Source organism: Haemaphysalis longicornis, unplaced genomic scaffold (assembly GCF_048455015.1).
Source record: "Haemaphysalis longicornis isolate Haplotype H1 unplaced genomic scaffold, Haemaphysalis longicornis Haplotype H1 scaffold_3, whole genome shotgun sequence".
NCBI classification, from domain to species: domain Eukaryota; kingdom Metazoa; phylum Arthropoda; class Arachnida; order Ixodida; family Ixodidae; genus Haemaphysalis; species Haemaphysalis longicornis.
Genome location: NW_027526335.1, coordinates 11397970 through 11417555, shown reverse-complemented (window position 1 = coordinate 11417555; position 19586 = coordinate 11397970).

Sequence of the window (19586 nt, the reverse complement as noted above, 5' to 3'; positions counted from 1 at the left end):
CCTCTCGGTTATGGTAACCGAAATGGGAGGGAGGCTGCTCAAAAGGGGAAAGGCTGAGGATGGTGACAAATGCATGGCGCATGATCACCACTGGACCACGGCATCCCCGTGAATAGAATGGATACGCTGCCTGCCATGCGACGCTTGTTCTACAAGTTTTATCCGTACAGTATATGCGGCGGTGGACTCTGAACGGTCTGCATAAACAGCCGCTGTGAAACATGGCGGCACCCACAATACTGGCATATACGTTCCACAATTCAACACTAATGCTTTACGTAGTCACTTCATCACAGGGACGGCTTAGGCGTCTATACAATATTTAGGTTGCATGACTCGTAAATCGTTTGCGTGGAGAGAGCCAAACTCAAAAGAGTTGCCCTTGAATTCTGTCTGAGATCACGCTAGCAATAATTACTCTTGTATGCCTCCACTATTGGATGACTACAGGAGTAATTTAGCAAAGTAGCAAACGGCGTCTGCGTTGCGGTTGGGCGGTCCTCTTTGTCACAGCAGCAAAAAGAAAGCAAAAACGACGCAAAGGGAAAAGGTTCATAACGACGGTAATGAGTGCACAAGAAGAGAGAGAGAAGGCGGACAAAGTTCCTCTTGCCGGCGCTGACTCTGCTGTGACGGAATTTAAAGCCTTTACGTCAGCCGCAGTTGTGTAGCGTGGTCGCCCACAGAAGCAAGTCTCATAAGAAGACGCAAGAGAACACAAAATCTAAAGAAAGGCAGAGCATTGTCTACTAACGCATGCGTAGCATTCTTATGCCGCTTGTCTCGAGTGTGAGTTTTTTACAGCCCAACATGTCTGTGTTTATCTAAAGAAGTCGGATTTTAATGTTCTCTTGAAGTTTTCTTTTGTTTCTTTTCGCCAATGATGTAAGTTTATACCATTATAAGTGTAGAGAGCCTTTACTTCGCTAATTATGCTTTTCTTTGACGATGCAGGATGTACTGTAAAGTTGGTCGGTTCACGCTATTTTTCGTTATTCGTGTTTCCAGCGTTCCTTCGCGGAATTTTTGTGTTTATTCTTCGGTTTTAGGGGGAGATGAGTAAGATGCATATTGTTGATTTTGTCAGATTATTTTTGCCGAAATTCTTTTTTTTTTCTGCGCAAGAGAAGACAAAAACGCTGTCCGGCCAGCAAAAGGGCAGGTGCTTGCAGCACTCAAAAACCGGCACCAACCGACACCAGCGTGGCACCATTACGACGCAGAGATTGCGGGCCATACAAATACAGTTCCTATTATGAAGACACTGTAGCAACTTAAGACAACGTCACCGCGACGGACCTATACCATTAGACATCAAAAAACGAGTGGCTCGAAATAAAACGTAATATTCCTTAAGTGTGCCTCTGAGTGTTTTTTTTTTACCTGAATATGAGGTATGAGCGGATTCTGGCGCTGCGTCGTGCCACCTGCCCATTGTAACTGCACGTCTTATAATTATTTTCTTCATATAATCAAGGCTGTGCTTGCTGTCAAGGGCTATGTTGCCCTTCTTTGGGGAGGCGGGCGTCGCCAATCTGGTTTCTCAATCAGCTCTTTGCCTAGGGTCCTTTTCTCTCTTCGAGAAATAAAGCCCATATTGAGTGAAGTTGAATAAACGGGTTTCCATACTATGGCATTGTAGTTACGAAGCAGGAATAATTTAACTTACGAAAGCCCATGTGTCTTTGAAACTCCTCCCTATTTATAATATAAAGCGTGGAAGCCTTATAAAATTAACCCAGGAAGCCAATTATGTATCAAGAGAGTTATCCGGCCTCTTGAAATTGCATTTCGCCTGTGTTCCGCCCTTAATAAAACTATCTAGTCCGGACTGACAAGGCCGGGGAAGAATAGAAGACGTGCGCCAGAGAGCACTACAAATTCAAAAGACTTCAACGGACTAAGCGTTAACTTATAACGCGAAAAATGACAAAGCAATGAATATTTTAACAAAATGGGATTTTATAAAGCGAGATACCAACTAGAATAGAAGATCTTGACACCTGAGAAAGAGAATCGACCATTAAACACCTCCTTTCTCAGCACGCCATCTTTTCAAACAGCCCAGACCGTCTCTCTTTTAAGTAACATCTGTAAGCAGCAGAGGAGTATTGCAAGGAAGAGGGGGTGGGGGCAATGAGGGTTCACGAGGCTCCAGCTCCCTAGCCTCCCTAGTTACAATATGGACGGACAGAACAAAAAATGCCTGGCCATCTTCACTAACGTGAAACCTGGGGAGGGCCGTAGCAGGCAGTGTATAAGTGTATTCTTGGCACCTTGGTGTTTTCGTCAACGAAAATGAAACCTTTAGTGGGGCGGGGGTATAGGTATACAGCTTTTCTGTAAAAGTCTTGTGTCTTTGAAGCACGGAGCGTTCTAGCGCTAGGCGTAACGAGTGTCCTGGTGTTTTGGTACCGTGACTACATGAGATGACAGTATACAACGACATGAGACGCCGACAGCCTGAGCCCCTAAAATTCAGCAGACACTACAAAATTGATCCCTCCTGCACTTTCCTAATGTCGTATGCCCTTACGAAGCGGAGGAAGCAGTTGTTCATCACTTTCTCCTCAACGTCGCTTTCGCCGACCAGTACACCTGCACAAGATACGTCGAGTTGCTTCCCCTGAATGCCCCGCTCGCAGTGTTCGCGGGGACACTGAGCACGTGCTTTGTGGGTGCACCCATTTTGGAAGCCGACGGCTAAGCGTAAAGACGACTTTAAAACTACGTGCTGATACACGCCTGAAAGTCGGCGACGTCATCGGTCCATGGCACTTGACTGCCGTAGAGACACGGGTTACAACTCCCACGGTGTCTTTTCTCTGGGACGGCGGCTTGGACAAAATTATGTGAAAGTTCCCTTTAACCATACTCCCGTGCGTGTGTTTTGTGAGCGTTCCCGAGCCTTTTTCGTGCGTGTTCCTGCGTTTGTTAGTGCCTGTGCGAATTTGCGCTCTCACGTGTTTCCCCTCCTTTCATTCTTTTCTTTTCCCTATGAAGTATAAAGCCAAGCTCGCTGCCAGGCTGACTTCTCTGTATCCCTAAAGGTATCCCGCATCGTCCTCCTCTTTCCAGAACATCTGCTAAACTGAACATTTCATTTTTATTGTCTCCTCGTTGCGCCACTTTTACTTGCAAACGCTACGAAAAAATGTGATTGATTCTTCTGTCAAAGGAATCGGTAAAACACGAAAGTGAAATGTGCAGCGAAATCTGCAGCTGAGCATGATTTTCGGGTCGGCGGCTGTCTCGTGGGTGTGCTTGGCGAGCGACGTCCTTCTGGCGGGTCGCTTCGGCAAAGGTGTTCTGGCGTCATTTCTGTGACGGATATGACCTCAGCAAAATCTTGGTGTATACCGGCATAAAACACTTTCGTGTTAAAATATAAAACCCGAAAACGAACAATCCAAAGTATAACGTACTCGTTATTTTTAAAGGTTGCTTCCCCGCAAAAAAGACCCTGTGTGCAGGGGTGCACCCTTTGCAGGCCGCTTGCTTCGTTGCACTGGCGTAACTTCCGTGACGGATATGACGTAAGTGAAATCTTCGTGAATCCCGGAATAAAACACTTTCGGGTTAAAAAATTACCACACCTGATATAACCATTTTTTAGTCTAGCAGGGTCAATATACGCTCGTTGTTCTGTACTTCACACTTTTCTCTGTGGTATCGGAGGAGGGCGGTAGAGAAGCGGCCTTTCTAAAGCGGGAAATGCCAGACAGCCTACTCGGAGTACATGAGTGTGCGCACGGCTCCGTGCGCCGCTCTATAAAGAGCCGCCTATTTCGAACTCGATGCATGGACTGCACCCACCCACGCTGCCATCGTTTCTGAGGGCAGCGTTCCTGGCCCGTTGGTCATAGCTGGCCGCTTGATTGGCTGGCCACCATTTTACGGTTTTGCAGAGCCAGTCAGAAGGTGCGCAAGCAAGCGAGCTGCGCTGCGCGAGTGGCCGGAGAAGTTATTATTCTTTGCGTGCGCGAATGGTCCGCTTGCCGGGCCGAGTACAGAAAGTGATCCTCCCGAGCTAGTCCTCCCACTCGGTGTTGCGCGGTTGTCTCAACTGGGCCCGACCGTGGGGGGCAATCTGCCTCTACTTTTACGACCACACGAAATTGCAGAAGGCAGGACAAGAAATGTGTTGCCAGCTCGGCCGTATAAAACCTCTCCCATTCGCCCACAGCCGCCGACGCTCGACAGCGCTCACTGAGCCGTCTCAATGTCCCTGGATGTGAGCTACTCAGAGACGCTGAGTGGCGATACGCTGGCATCGCTTTACTTTATTGCTGCGCGGCACCTCTTGTCGTCATCACAGCCGTAGTAAGTTCTGTTAAGTGCTCCCAGTTTCTGCGGGCAAGGCTCGCGAGAAACGGCCGCTGCCAACACTCTTTCGGAAAGCTTTTTGTTGTTGACGTTCCTGCAAAACACAGCTACGGCTTTACGATTCCGACTGGAAAACATGACGCATCCTTGCTCTTTTATAGGTCAGTTTAGGAGAACTTACGACCGTCATAAGTGTCGAGCAGCAGATATGTGCATAACTTTTGTTAAGTGTGAATTAATATATGGAATAAATGTTTCAATGGGTAACTACAGGACTGTTCCAACATGGACTGTTTAAACTGGCATTTTGTAGAAGAGACATTAGTCTGTCCGCATATACAGTAACTTGCTCCTCGATAGATTTATAGGAGTTGCAGGTTGTAAATAAAGTAGGAACATAAAAAAGACAAACATAAAAATATGGAGCAGAGTTGTTGTGGGTGAAGTCACCATTTAGCACCAAGCAACAACCCGCTGAGGATTTTTTTCGAAAGAAATGCAATTTTTCGCTCTCTCCGATGCGCCGCTTCGGCTTACCTGTGTCGGTAGATGCGATAGAGTAGCTGGGTCATTTTTAGACCCATCCAATCTCTCTCCTTTTACTTCCAACTCGTTTCCAGCCTGGCAATTAGCGCATGCGACGGATATTCTCTGCCTACAAGAGAAGAGTTCTCAGCGTACACGGGACCCCCGGATTTTCCTTCCGCCTAGCCATGCAAAGCTTCGCTTTAATACCAGCCGGCTTCCGTGGTCTCTCGTTTGTAGCACAGCCAGCGGTCAACGCCAGCTTCACAGGAGCCCGATAGTCGACCCAGCAAGACAGCACTTCCCGGCGGTTCATGATGATGATGATGATGATTGCTTTGGTTTCCCCTTTGTAGTGGGGTGATGACATGTCATCTTACCGAAAAGGACTAATATACCTATGCTTTATACTCTTGGTTTAATACTAGCGCTGCTTAGGGCAGGCACTAAAGCTTATTAGGCCCGAAATACTTTCTTTTCCCTGTTACAGGTGGCAACTGTCCTAGGCAATATTCCCCTCCCTGCTTTTCGTCCACCAGCATTCTAATCTTCTTTTCGTCGCCTCGACAGCCATGAAGTTAACTTTTTCTGTGCTACCCTTAAATCCTAGGGCTTCTGGAAGCGGAATACCTCCGTCATGTAGATTTGGAAGGATACCCTCACATTCTAAAACTATGTGCCGCATAGTTTGTGTTTCTTTTCCGCAGACCACGCAAACCACATCATTTTGTGAATACTTCCCCACAGAGCTCTTAGTTCGCAAGCAGTATGCTCTAGCCACAAAAAGCAAAGCACTGCCCTGGGAATAATCGTAGAAATTTTCTTTTCTGATGTTCACTGTTTCGGCCCTGTACATCTATAACGGCGTTTGAGATCGCATTTTTTCCCTCCATTTATTAGATTCAATCTGCCTTGCCTCTTTTTTGGTTACCTTGTGTGTTTTAGATCCTCCACTGTTTTTTCCGTCATTCATCGTTAGCCTTCTAGTCTTCCTTAACCACTGCGTGTCCACGCTTTTCAAGTATAGGTACCTAAACACCTCAGCTGCCCACCTTCGTTGATCCATTGCTCTCAACCTCATCCAAAACATACTTTACTCTGTCCTTCTCGAACTTCAAACGACGCCCAGCCCATGTCTCCTTGTACTGCTTCATTAGTTGTTTTTCAATGCGCGCCTAAGGCCAAACGACCTACCATTCTCTGGTTCACTTCAAGGCCTGATAGAACGTCTGATTTTAACTTCAATAGAACGTCCGATTTCATCGGGTCTAACGCGGCGACGTCTGCGAACGCCTTCGGACCTCCGTATGGGAAGGCCCACCCAGCGTCGCACCGCCATCGGCTGTCATGCCTAGTAACATTCAAAGACATTCTCAGTTCGTTCCAAGGGTCAGGTGCGAAGATTCCTGCGTTCCGCTTGTGTGATTAGTTACACATAGTGCGCAGTTACACTCTGGGTGTCATGCAGTTTAAATAGTGGAATTATTAGTATTTTCTTTCTCATGGTTGATTTTTCTGTGATTTAGCTGGTTGGCACATCACCGTTTGTGTCCTGGCTGAATTGTAATTTCGCGCTGTTCTTCGATTTTTGCCTAACCGGTAATAAAGATTGTTTTATGGCGGGTTTAGTACTCTGACTCACTCTGTGCGCTACCTAAAGCTAGGCCTCAAAGTCCGACCCCATCTGTCACAGATATTGGTAAGTGACTCATCGCCGCGACTCCATAAGGTGGTACATCGGGCAGAGTAAGGCGATCACTCATACTTACTGAAACGTTCCGTATATACGGAATTATAGGAAAACGGAGTTCATACGCAGTATGTCCCCCCTCCCCCCCCTCCCCCCCCCCCAGAAATAACTAAATAATATTGGTTTTATAAACAGGGGAATGAGTTCGCACGATGATAACGTTTGGTACAGTGCTTGTGTTTTTATCTTCAATAATAAGCAAAATCACGCTCCGTGTATTTTCCGTATATGACTCCGTATATACGGAATTCACACGGAAAATGATTTGGTGGTCGTAGTAAACTTACAAACATGAAACCGGTGTCACATTTTTCGACAAGTATGATGTATTTTATTTCGTGGGTTTCTTAAAAATATTACCTGTTTTGTGGCGCCTTTGTGTCATTCTAGGCAAGTACTCCGGCCGTATTCCCATAATTCCGTATATAGAGGACCTTTCAGGAGGGAGTGCTTAAAACAATTAGTATGATAAGATATTTTCGCAGTAGTATAAACGTGCTAATTAAATTTAGGTGATGTCCTTACAGCGTCAAGATAAGGACTGTAGTATTAATGTAATCTGATGGCATGAAGTCTGGACATAAAAGTCAATCGTTCTCTTGTCCCTCTGTGCTCAACATCCGAGCATTTTTAACAAGTCGGTACGGGAGCCTGCGATCTTCGATTCACGCAGATATAATTTCGCCGCTATCCTATGTACGGCTAGAACGTAGTTGAGCGTAGTTTTGGAGACGGAAATAAAGCAACGTTAACATACTCTACCATAGATCTGAACATACTGAACAAGAGTGCGAAGCTGTGCGAGTGGGTAAGGATGTATGATTAAAACAGCGCAAGGGAAAAGACGAGAAAAACTGACAAGAACGGCCGCTGACTAACGACTAAATTCTTTTGAAAGAAACAGCGAAATATATATGAAAAACCAAGATCACAAGCGAAAAATTCACGCATATCCACGAAGTGAATCATGAAGAGTGGGAGACGCACTGGGGATCGTTCTTACCGTAAATCACCCGTGGCATTGCCCACTCGCGCATGTCAATGAGTGACAACGCGTGTGTACAGTATATAACAATTCCAACCCAATCCAATCCGATACAATTCAATTTAATCCAATCCAATCCAATCCAATGGTCCTCGCGCATGCGCAACACTGTGTACACGGACGCCAAGGGACAAGCCACGGACAAAGCGAGGTCCTAAGGTGATTCGCCCCTAACGAGAAAGACAAACAAAGGTTACAAAGAGATTACTAAACAGTGGTGTCACCCACCGCAGTCACGCTTCAACATGTGTTCGAACCGAGAAGCTATATCTCAGGCGGTGAAAGACAAAGCCGCATCGCCAGTGTTTTCTTTTATGATCAGCTGCACATCTAACGTTTTCGCTCTGCCCGACATATTGTATTTTGCGCTCGGGCAGTTAATCGCACAACTACTATCGCCGTATCAGCATGTACCCGCGAACCTCGTAGGCAGCAGCAGCAACCGACTACAGCCTTTACCCCAGGGCTCGTGCGCATAGCGGCAAAGCAAGCGAGCGCGAGCGCTTCTGGTGGCGTGCGAACGGATCGGTACAACGGACGGGATGCTTGTTTATGAGCGGCTCAGCAACGCGGTGCCGCAAACCGCGTCGTTACTTCTGCTTTTTTATAGTACCGCAGCGTGGGGGAAGCATTTCACAGGGCGGCATCGGCCAGGTGCGGTAAAGCGACTCCACCGGCCGTGGCGGCGTCGGCGGTGACGCCGCGCCGTGTCTCCCCTCGCGTTCCTCGTGCAAAATGCACAAATGATCCCGCTCCATCCGGGCTACCGCGGTCGTTAGGCACGCCGCGTCCGTGTTGCGTTCTCCGTTTCGACCGCATTTTATTTCCCCTACCATCTTACTTCTCTTTTCTCGCTCTTCTCGCCTGCCAAACAGAGACATGCTGAAATGCGGCGAGAAGAAACGCTGCGGCGTCAGGGAGCGATATCGTTACGAGCACGTTGAGCGCTAAACATTAGACGCAATTTTTACGCCCTTCAGAAAGAAAAAGAAGGCTAACACTTGAATACGAAGGTGCAATACCCTGCTAAGGGGAAGATTAACGTAAAAGACAACTATGTTTTTTTAAGCTCTAAACATAAGCTTTTTGTATACAGAGATTCTGTTAAAGGGACCCTGCAATACTTTTTTCAACTTTTTTTAAAATCTTAAATGCTTGCAGAACGTACTCACACAACAAACCGAGTACGTAGAGTAGGGGGTCGCAAAGTACCTCTGCCAAAAAACTATTCCATGTCCATCAGATAACTTGAAAACGCGCTCAGAAGATTTCTTTCTCTTTTTCCCGGTCTTGACGTTCTTCGACGACCCGAATTACGTCAGTGAGGTCATGTAGCGGCTGTTGGGAGGTTTTCCTTCAGTTGCAGCAATGAACGCTTTTCGATAGCAACTTTAAAAATAACTCCACAAAAACGAAGCAGAAACGGAAGGCGTATCTGGGCCGACGAGCAAATCACGCAGTGCCACTCCGTGCTCGCGATAACTGTAGCTTTCGCAGTGCTTCCAGGCGCAAAGGAAAAAGTGACAACGTTTATCAAAAGTGTTTCAGGGTCCCTTTAGGCTTTCTGTGGACTAATTTATAACGTTTCACCATTCGTCGGTCGGCCGGTTTTGTATCTGTTAGTTCGTAACTGGGTCATCAGAATTTGCTGATTCGGTTAGCTCAGCGCTGTCTTTGATTTCGGCTTCCCATTGGTTAAGCGTGTGATATGATCAACGCGCCATTTGTGCTCCTGTTAGAGAATGTTTTCATCATCATCATTGCTCAACACTAAACTACATTCGTTTACCACACTAAAACCCGTTATGCATGTTAAGACATCCCATTGTTTATGTGCTCTGTGATTAATGTGCCCTTTGTGGAAACCCACCGTGTAAAGTTTTCTTTCCTGCAGTGCGTTTATTTTTTTTCGACAACGCCACAAGTGGGACATAGAAAGCCTCGCTTTAAAAAAGAACAGCTATCTGGCAGGGGAAATTATTTACGAACGATCGTATTTCATAGGCGATCTTCGTAGGGGTTCTGGCCATTTTCTAATGCGAATGCATTGAATGGCGCCTTGAGCAGAAAAACCACCGAAACGCGACTGTAGCGATGAAACCGCACTGATAGTGGTCGACAACGGAAGGAGAAGAAAAGTAACCGATTAAGCTCATGAGAAAAACGGAAAAATTCAGGAGTGGTAGTGAATTGAACTGAGCACCTGCGGAAGGCGAGTTTGTGCCCGAGACTAGTCCTTACTATTTACGGCCGACAAAAGCTCGCTATCGTTTGCAATTTCTACTAAGCAACTTATGCGGCGATTAGTGCTTGCAAATAAACTACCTAAACGCACTGGTCAGTGTATTCGTGCATTTTGTCAACATTATAAGCCTGCACGTCTGTACATGAATACATGCACATATTGTTTGAGTGACGTATTTGTTTGTGTTGTAGTTGTTATTGATGTTGTTGATGATAATGTTGTTGATGTTGTTGCCGCTGCTGGGCCGAGCGTTTATAGGAACCGTTCGAGTTTCGGCGAGCCTTCTCAGGCTTTATGTCTGCGCCCCAACATCTTTACGATTTGAATAAAAAAAATGAAGGAAGCTCACACTAACGCATTAGACTTGAAAGTAGCGAAGTTGTACGCAACCTTTACGACCATCACGAAGTCCACGATTGCAGCCCATTTGCTTCTTTTTCGCTGCCGTAACGACCATTACTTCATCATTGTTGCTATAAGTGTGAGCTCATTTCATTTTTTTTTTTTTTTTTGGAAGTGATAATCACTGGATTTAAACTTGGAGGGGCGTTCACTATAACGTGCCTTTCTCATTCCGAGCAAGTGTCGTCACAATTGCGGCGAACGCTGGAGCTTTTTTTTTTTTGCAAATCTTAGCCAATCTCTCTATGTGGGTATGCTTGGCTTGACAAACGTGCGCAGGGGACGCTGGGTGTTCGTCGCGAGGCGGGCACACACGAGCGCTAGGAATTTTCTTGGTTTTCTTAACTGCGGGTCGTCTCCGCGAGGCCCGAGTTCACGTGCGCGCGCTCGGCGCTTTGTTGGTATTTTTAACTGCGGACACGACAAATTATGATTTGCTAAACAGCTTCTCTGATAAAAAAAATATATGATTTTGTCTGCACTTGTATTGCCCTTTCTGACAGCTTCACGGAACCGTTCAGCGCACCTGCTGTTGACGGCCTCGGGCAGACGGGCTCTTATGAATACTCTATGCAATGCAAGAACTCCCCGTTTTGAGTTGCGGAGTCCCCTAGGACTTCGAAATACTTGAAGCGAAAGAAAATATCGTCGTGGAGCTCACAAGTCTCTCGGCGTCGTTGAAGGATCCCACTGGGGGCTAGGCGAGCTGGTTGCCGACGTGGTCCTGGACGAGCGCGTGTTTCCAGCCAAGTTGGGCCGTAACCGTTTTTGCAGCCGAGTTTAGATTAGCCTGCACGAGCCGGATGCCTTCAGCCTCCCGTTTTGTTTACTCTCCCCAACTAGTGCTCGCGTATGTTCCTTTTTTCAACGACGCTTCACCATCTGTGCCGATCCTTAGTACTACTACAAAAGGAACATAGCGGGGAACCAAGCACAAAAAACGGCACTTCCAGGACGCTCAAGAGGCGTGCTCAAGTGCAACACGAGCGTCTGAAAGAAGTTTGTTAAGTGATCCGCTAAGAAACCCGAAAAGTATACATGGTCTACGATCGCCTGTGGTTTAAGCGACATGTGAGTGCAGTTCCGGACAAATTTACAGCCCCGCAGAATTGGTCTTATGCGTGACTATATCCCCGAAACAGGATATCGCTTCCAGCCTCCTTCTGCGTCATCGTACAAGCCTGTAGTTTTTGTTTTTTGTTTTTTTAGATGCGACGCATCTCTTGCTCTGAGGCATGTCCCTCCTGCGTCGACGTCGGCGGCGTCCGCACGCCACCTGCGCATGCGTGACTCTCCTCCGCTCTTCTCTCCGACAGCTGTGCGCAACACTCTCACTCCGTCTCATTATCATAAACAACAGCTGGGTGCGCGCGCTTCGCTCGCTTCGCTCCGCTCCCGTCGCGCAAGTGCGCGCATGCGCGACTCTCCTCCGCTGTCTCCTCTCTTTCAGGTGCTGTGAATATAAAGCGGGTAGCGCGCTGCAGCGGTTCAGTCAGCGCTCGCTCTCGTTCGACTTCACGTCATTTTGCTTGACGACTGCGTGCTTGACTTCATTCTTCCGATGAAGACGTTATGGAAGCGACGGTCCCTTCAGCGAGTGGTGTGACACAATCCAATACCAGCGTCACTCCAAACGCTAAAGTAAAATTACGCCCATCTTCCCGCGTATGAGAACACTCGCATGTGATGGAAATTCATCATACGCATTCACAACACGTTTCACCCGATTTAGAGAATCAACCCAACGGAAACACCAACTGAACCCCCCGATGCGTCGCATCACACCAGGGTTCCCTCGCGGGAAGATGGGCGTAATTTTTGTTGCTGTTATTTACGCCTCCATTGCTCCGTGGCAGAAATCGCGGCATGAAAGAGGACAGTCATTCCCGTTCTAACCATTGAGCCAACCCAAATTCTCACTCGTGTTCTCTAGCACCACGACATCCTCCAATCACCGGCTCTTCTCCTACCGTATTTACATCTAAAATTCCTCCTCCGTGGGGTCACGGGCCTTAGCCCACCGCGGGCCTGCCACATACGCCGAGATCTTACCCGTGTGGAGGAAGTTCCCTTCCGGAGGTTCCGAGTCCGGGGCAGCCATAACTGCCTGAGTCGTGTTGCGATGCTGGAGCCTGTACCAAACTTGGTTTCATTGGATGGTCACCATTTTCTGTGGCTGTGCCCGGGAACAGACCATCTATGCTTCAAGCCGAAAAGTGAAAAACGATTGGAAAGTGATGGAGAGGAGCGGTACGTTAAGTGCTCGAAAACAAGCGTTGCAAATTACAACTGCACTTGCTGCACGAAACCAAAGTGCGTCCTTTGCAGTAATCCTTCCTTATTACTATTATCCTTACTCCGTGCTACTCTTACTTCTCTGCTCTCCTGTTCACTCTTCCACGAGACGACTTGTGTGCATCGCAACAGCAGAAAAAGATAAAAAAAACGTAAGAAGCATTCAAACAAACGGAGACTGTAACGAGAGCAGGAGAACGATCAGGTGCTCCGCCACGCGTGAATGATCTATGGCTGGGAGGCGTGGAGGTTGGGCTGACATTCGACGCGTCTAGTCATGGAGAGCGCGATAAATCTTGGCCGCACTGCCGACGTCATTAATTATGCGTAGCGAACCCATTCCGACACTCCGGCGGCACAGCGCCACCCGCCACCTCAACCGCCGCCAGGGCGGTCATCATTTGTAACGCCGTTACTCTCCCGCGAAACCGGAGACGTCGACTGCAGAAATGCTGCGAGTCTCGATGGCGGAGAACGGTCTAAGTGGGAGAATCAGAGGAACACTACCCAACCGTCTCGTACTGATTCAAGCTGTGGGTATCGCCTGGTTTGTGCGCTTTGTTTCTCGCGTGAGAAATAACTCTTTCCCTCCTTACGACGAAATTCAACAAGGAGCAGGTGGTGGGAGTCATGTCATCACCTGTGGCTTATCGTATTTCAACTAGAGCACGGGGCGCCTGCGAAACCTTGCGTTTTGCGTTTTAACAACCCGTGTGTTTCAAATGGGATGCCTTCAACCTCTTCTAAGGAGGAGGATATTTATTTCTTGGAACTGTAACAAGAATCGCTCGAATTTGAAGCGCGAATCAATTTCACCCGTTCAAATCAGCGTCTCAGCGCGAAGGAATCCAATGTTAATAAAATATGTGTTAGCTAGATAGGGCAAATGGGAACCAATATATGCAAGCTCACCGCGAGGGCTGTGGGCCTTTAATTGTACCTTTTTTTCTTCAATGTGACCGGCCCTAAGCCCTAATATGACTGGCAACGGTGCACGTATTTGATATAAAAATTACGAAACAAGCCCAGCTCTCACATGGCATCAAGGGCTGAAATTGACAGTGGGTTAAAAGAAACTAGAATAAACTTCCGACAGAATATACAGAAAAATCACGGTAAGAGAAAGAAGTATAAGACATTAGGAGTGCAATGCTCAAAGACGAGTCCAAAGAAACAATCATAGAGAGCAATCAAAGGCATAAAAGTACGGCTATCAGGATTACATCGTTCCAACACAACTAAACAGGGGCATCAAAAAGAGAAGTTCACTGCAAGGAGGCAGCAGTTGTTTCAATCAGAGGCTGTTCGTTAGGAGAGGAACGGCGCGTGCGCGCGCGCGCGCGCGCGCGAGAGAGAGAGAGAGAGAGAGAGAGAGAGAGAGAGAGAGAGAGAGAGAGAGAGAGAGAGAGAGAGAGAGAGAGAGAGAGAGAGAGAGAGAGAGAGAGAGAGAGAGAGAGTATTGTTGCTAGCAAAATGGGTGGTTAACGGTAATATGGAAATGCCTAGTACAGCGTGTTCAGAGAGGGCTGAGGTACGTGCCAGAAAGTAGTTGTTGTTTGGGTTTTAATCAGTTATAATGATTTATAATCCAGTTTGTTTCCATAAAGGCCAGGACATAACCCACAAATAGAGTAAGTAAAGCGGACACCTTTCATTTCATTTTTCCGGGATTATCAGTGTTCTTTCAGTGCGGGGACCCAGTTTCGCGAGCGCATTCGAGTTCGGATCGTATCATTCATGCATGTGATAAACTTTTGAATAGTGCGGGCGCATATTTACGTTTGTGTCGCAATGGGCTGAGTTTACGAAAACCAGAAGCTTACGAAAACTTTGTTAATATGAATGCCCCAAATTAAAGTATATTTTATTATCGTTACGCCATGATATTTGTATTCACCTAATTGCTCAAGTGGTTGGTCAAAAAGGAAGAAAGTATACTGAAGTCGGTGGTGTTTCTCTTTAGTAATACGAAGCAGTACTATTATATAATTGTTAAGTTGTATACCCACTATATTTCTCCATGAAACAACGTTCTCTAATCCCGAGTTTCGCACCAATTGATCCTCGTTTGCAATATTGTTATTAAGAAGCACACGCCCACCTAGAAAAATGAAGCGTATTTGAACAGAGTATCTATGACATACCAATGTTATAAAAACAAATTTAGGCGATTCCAGCTCCTATACCACATTTTCCTGGTACGCCAAACGTACGCGGGAAGAATTCTATCAATACCGACTATTTGCGGGGCAGGTGGAGCCCCAGTCAATTAGGAATAGTGGGAGTACAGTTTTCTGTAGTTTTCCTGTTAGGTACTCGGGTGGAGCGCAAGAAAACACTTAGTTGAAACTTGAAAAACTCAAATTAACCTGTCCTGAAAATAAGATCGACTTGAGAAGGAGGACGGTAAAAGCGAACGAAAAGGTCGGGTTGTTACGCAGATGTAGAGCCCGCTTTGCAACAACCTGGCACTGGGTCAGTAGGACTGCGAAGCAAAGTGGTGGACAACTGCAACCAACCAAGTAATGGTCGAGAATCTTTTCTTGAAGCCCGAGTCATACGGGAATCTAACAACTGCGTGATGGACGGAGCCACGATATGCTCAACAGCTCACAAGGAGAAGGTAATATGAATATTGGCTGGCAGCCACAAAAAAAGAAGGCCGCCTTTTGGGGGACTTGGTGTGATACGGGCAGATTTAAAATAAGCAAGCATATTTAAAAATCTACATGGAATATTATATTACTATCTGAGTAGCGGTAGCCTGCTTTATTCGTTAGCCAGTGGGAATCCTAAAATAGGCTCTGGAAACCACGAATAAAATGATCCTAAATGACGAAGAACTGGTCAATTTCAAGTCATCGTCTAAAATTTTGGTGACCTTTACTTCTTTGCGTACTCAACAAAATTATAGAATTTATGAAATTCATATCTCACGAGGCTCGGAAAGGGTAACGAAGAGTTCCTCAGCACGCGAAATGGCATTAGTAAAGGCGCTACGACTATTCGTGAGGTGAATTGGAGAGAATAAAAGCGGTAAATTGAGTGAAAAAGGAAATTCGGAAAATTTGGGTCTGATAGGCATCTAACCTAGGCGCTGGAGCATGTGAGACGGGCGGGCACCCCCGTGCCCTACGGCTCGATCGATTTAGCTGAATAGACGTGGTCTTGGGAATGCGTTGTAGCCTTCGACTTAGAAACGTATGCTGCAGATATGTACTGAGTTCGACATGAATCATTTCAGCATGCTAATTACAGAAGCAGCATTTATGCGATCAGTAAAGTGTGTTATCGCGAACTATGTTCTCTGATACGCTATTCGAACGCCGGTATGCGCCAGCCTGACGTTTAGTAGCGCCGTCACGTGGCATCCGCTGAGACCTACGATTGTACGCCACCGCCCCAACAGACGGCGAACGAGGACTGCTAAGGTGAACTCCAGCCTGACGCTAGGTCTAGCGTTACGCTTTTAGATGCGGAGCATCTCTTGCTCTGAGGCATGTCCCTCCTGCGTCGTCGTTGGCGGCGGCGGCGTCCGTCTGCAGCCCTCCTCCGTTCGCCTCTCCCACAGCTGTGTGCAACACTCTCACTCCGGTGCATTAGCATAACGACAGCTGGCGCGCTTGGTTGGCGCGCGCTTCGCTGCGTTAACGCTGCGTTAACAGCTGCGCCGGTGCGCATGTGCGCGCATGCGCGACTCTCCTCCGCGGTCTCCTCTCCTTCAAGCGCTGTGAATATAAAGCGGGTATTGCGCTGGGTGGTGGCCGCTAAAACACGTGTACTCTTTCATTTCGCGTATGCATGTGCATGAAAATGTAAAATTGCCTCCATCGTCCCGTGTATGAGAACATCCGTATGTGATGGAAGGCATCCTACGCGTTCACAATACGTTTCACGCGATGTAGCGAGTCAACCCAATGGAAACGCCAATTGAACCCCCAGATGCGCCGCATCACACCAGGGTTCCCTCGTAGGGAGATGGAGGCAATTTTCGCTGGGACGTCGTCAACCAGTGCCTGCAGCTCGACATACCATGAGCGTGACGTTGCTCGGCACGCCGCTTAGCGTTACGGCCACAAAACCTTCAGCGTAAATACGGTCCGAATAGAGGTGCTTGCCCAAATCCCCTATACCTGTGCTACACGGTCGTTTTAAAGGCCTCCAGAAGGCCTCGTAACCCACTGTCTATCGAGCGGCCCATTGCTAATACGTAAAATGCACTTCCAAGTGAGCATGAAAGTGTCAATTCAAAGTTACCGTGTAGCACAGGCATTAGCCGCATTAAGGGAGAAAAGAAAAGGGCGGAAAGGGGAAAGGGTAATAATCGACCACATTTTCCCCAAAGTAAGTTTCTGCAAGTAAAATTTGGCACGCACCTGAATTAAAGCCATACGGATACAAAGGAAAGCTATACATACAACTTTCAAGAAAACTTCGAAGTTGAAGAAAAGAACCTTGGCCAAGGACAAATTTTTCTGCAACTGCGAAGTTTCCGTGAAAGCTGTATAGCTTTCCTTTGTAGCCTTACCGTTGCAATTCAGGTGGGTGCCAAATTTTCTTTCGCGGAAGAGGAAGGGGTGAAGACGGCGACGACGACAACGACGACGACAACGACGGCGACAATGAGGTGGTAGTGGTGGTGGTGGTGATGATGATTAGGTGATTAGGATGATGAGGAGAGCATGAGGATGAAAACGTGGAAGAGTATGGTTACGAATGAGGGCGGGGAGGAAAAGTTCGGTAATTGGACACTAATGCTTTCACATTCACTAGATCTTATAATGTGTACGCTGTATTGCGAACGCCAGCCTGCTGCGCATTCTGCGGGCACCAGCAGGGTGCTCGCTTTCGCCAACCTTCACCGCTAGAAAGAACAAAGAACGCACAGCAGGCGGTCAGCAGCGCCGTTTGGAGGTTGCGTAACTTAGAAGCAATAAGCGGCAGAAGGGACGCCAGCATTGACGGCGTGCTGAATTGGCCCACAGCAGCGTATGCATGCGTGAACTGCGAAGGCGATGCGCCCGACTGCTTTCGCAGACTGCTTGTCCTGAAATGAGGACACCACTCCACATTTTTTTTGCTAATAAAAAGTTTACTCTCTCTCTCTCTCTCTCTCTTCGCATGCCGCATTGCGCTTGCTGAAGAGCATGGGGTGGTGTAGCTTCAAGTGCGGACCCACTGTCACCATAAAGGCGGAGGGGTATATAGGCCGTAGCACTCAACGTCTCAAACAGCTACACCCCTTGCAGCATCTCCTACTGTGCTTGCTGTGTTTTGCCTGTCTGTGTCTGGCGGCAGCCTGTGCTTAAAAAATAGACAACCCACTGCCCGCAGCCAAACACAGAGCCGCCCAGCGTGAAATGCTCTCAAGCCCCCCCTCCCCCCCCTTCCCCCCCCCCCCCCCCCGGCTGTCAAACTCATTTGTACAACGAAGCTGTCTGTGGCTGGCATTCAGCAGATCGTCTCCGACAAAAGAGCGTAGTAGACAAGAATCGTACGCGAACCTACCGTCATATTTCGGCCCCCACTCAAATACATGGGGTCGTAAAACTCTGCGCCACACCTTCAGTGCGCCAAATAACGTATACAAACGACAAAAACGCCCAACAGCCATCATGTATTGATATAAAACGGTGTATAAGTTTCCTACAAAAATATTTCTCAGCAATTCATTTATGTTAAGAGGTGAAGCCGACTTTAGGAAATCGGTGTAAGCTTGGTTTTCGTAAGATAGCTTTTTTCACATTTAGGGCTCTGCAATGAAGAATGTCCGTCTAAGGAGGGAGTATGATTGCAAAAACACCGCCCCAACTCTTGTTTTACTGAAACTATCCCGAGACAGCTTATATAACAATCAGCCGCTAATACGGCTGTAACATTACGGCAATTACGGCTATAACCTTAAAAAAGCTACCTCACGTTCCAAAATTACACAGCGCAGTTGTAAATATTGCGGAATTCCCGTCCGCTGTCGGTCCGCATGGGCTTTGACGGTAGGGAAATGGACTTCCTCACCTTCGTCCGCTCGTAAAACTCTAGTCCGTCCAAGTTTCATTCAGGTAAATAACTAGAGAGTATGCTGAAACGCCCATTACAAACAAACCTCTCTTGTATCGTGCACTCCATGGACTGCGTCCAGGTCAAAGCATATTTTCACTCACGTTGAGGCTCGGCACAACAGCTGCGATGGTCATCCTCCTTCCCAGGGTGACAACAAGAAATACCCGGGTGACAACTGTAACAGAATACCGTTACAGTTACTTTTATTTTAACACGAAAGTGTTTTATTCAGGGGCACACAAACATTTGAGTGGCGTCATATCCGTCACGGAAGTGACGCCAGTACAACGAAGCAAGCGGCCTGTAAAGGCTGCACCTCTGCACATACGGTCTTCTTGCGGGGAAGCAAACTTTAGAACCAAAGAGTACGTTATAGTTTGGGTTTGTTTTTGGGTTTTATATTTTAACACGAAAGTGTTTTATGCCGGGATACACAGAGATTTCACTGACTTCATATTCGTCCCGGAAATTACGGTGGTACACTTTTGCCGAAGCGACCCGCCAGCAGGACGTCGCTAACCAAGCACACCCACAAGACAGCCGTTGACCCGCAAATCGTGCTCAGCTTCAGATTTCGCTGCACATTTCACTTTCCTGTTTTACCGATTCCAATGACAGAGGAATTAACCCCAATTGTCTATAAAAATTTTCCAACAGCCCCACTCTTAAAGGCCGACGTAGAGTTCGCGTTTCCCACTTATTCAGACTTTCTTCTTTCCCATATCCTAACTACCTTTCATCTTTCCCCAACACGGCTACCTTCGAAGTTTAGAAGAGCAGTTCGCTAAAACGATTATCTTCCCAGCAGAAAACCGAGGTCGGAGGTCGATCTTGAAGGTGATTTCATGAAACTTTTGCTTCGTCTTTAGTAGAGCGGAAGCAACAAAAAGAAACTGAAAATTAGAAACCCGAAAAGAGCGAACCTCTCGGATGCCAAC